This window comes from Chrysochloris asiatica, unplaced genomic scaffold (assembly GCF_000296735.1).
Source record: "Chrysochloris asiatica unplaced genomic scaffold, ChrAsi1.0 scaffold00303, whole genome shotgun sequence".
NCBI lineage: Eukaryota > Metazoa > Chordata > Mammalia > Afrosoricida > Chrysochloridae > Chrysochloris > Chrysochloris asiatica.
This window is the reverse complement of record NW_006408821.1, coordinates 2422047-2423538: the sequence shown is the minus strand read 5'-3', so window position 1 is coordinate 2423538 and position 1492 is coordinate 2422047.

Below are 1492 nucleotides of genomic sequence, written 5' to 3'. Positions count from 1 at the left end.
TTTTTCTTTTAAGATTTTGTATATGTCTCCCCATTGCTTTCTTTCCTGCATGGTTTGTGCTGAATAGTCAGAACCTAATCTGATTTGCTTGCCTTTGTAAGTAACATTTCTCTTTTCCCTGGCTGTTTTTAGGATTCTCTCCTTGTCATTGATTTTGGAGAGCTTGATTATTATATGTCTTGGCAATTTTCTCTTGGGGTCAATCCTTCCTGAAATATGTTCTGTTTCTTGAATGTTTCTCTTCTCATATTTCAAGATGTTAGGGAAATTGTCCTCTAGAAGCTCTTCTACTATCTCCTCTGTGGACATCTCTGATTCTTCCTGTTCCAGAATGCCAATAATTCTTAAGTTATTCTTCTTAATGTTATCCAGTATGACTCTTAGACTATCTTCTGATTTTTTTAAATCATTTTTTTTCTGTTTGTTCTTATATCTTACCAGTATTCAGAGATTTGTCTTCCAGCTCGCTGGTTCTGGCTTCCATCTCTTGCATTCTGCCCCTTTCCCCTTTCAGTGTATTATCCATTTCTGATATTTTTTTATTATTCATCTGGACCTCTTTTAGCAGGTTTTGAATTGTTTCCAATGTTGTATCAATCTTATTTGATTACTCTTGTAGTACTCTTCTGACTTCTTCCTTGTTTTCCTCCACCCATTTTTGGAGTATTTGAAATTTGTTTCCATATCATTTTTCTGAATTCCTTCTCAGGCAAAACCTGCTCTTCCTCTTCTAGAAAGCCTTTGTCTGTCTCCAGCTCGTTTGACTCAGCTACTCTTTTCTGGTTTTGGACATATTTTGATATATTTTGTTTGTCATTTCCAGCAGTGCTTACAAGGATGTTTGCTGCTGTGTTATTACTGGGTGCCTTCTGGTGGATATGATCAGGAGATAGGCTTCCTTTTTTGCATGCAATGCTTAGAAGCTGTTATTGGCTCTTGACTCAGTCATAGAATACTATGGAATATGCTTGTAGCTTGGCTATATGGCCACGATTACTATCTCTTCTTGGGTAACATAGGGAGAAAACTCCCAACTCCAGGAAAAATGTGTGATCAAAAGCCCCCAAAGCAGAAAAGCAGAGAAAAGAACCACCACTTTGAATAAAAAATAAAAACTGTGGCCTACTGTCTAGTCACATTGCTACACAGGCACTGTGTGTGCACTGAAGGAGCCTCCAGTAGTGGGGGTGGGTGTTCACTCACTCAGGCCACTCCTCTAGTCACCACTATAGAGGTGCATAGATAGATAATGAGAAGTTAATGGGAAAAAGATTGTTTACTATTTCTGTCTCTGAATGTCAGTTAGGTATCTGCGAGTTCACAGTGTAATTCTTGAAATTCTTTTTATGTTGGGGTTTTATGTTCATATGGTTTATCTGTCTCGCCAAACCTGCTTTTTTTCTTGCTGGATAGGCAGGAGTAAAGGGTCCTGCATAAGTTAACTTTAGGGCTAGGATACACAGGCAGAAGTCAAAAGTAGCAGCCAAAGAAT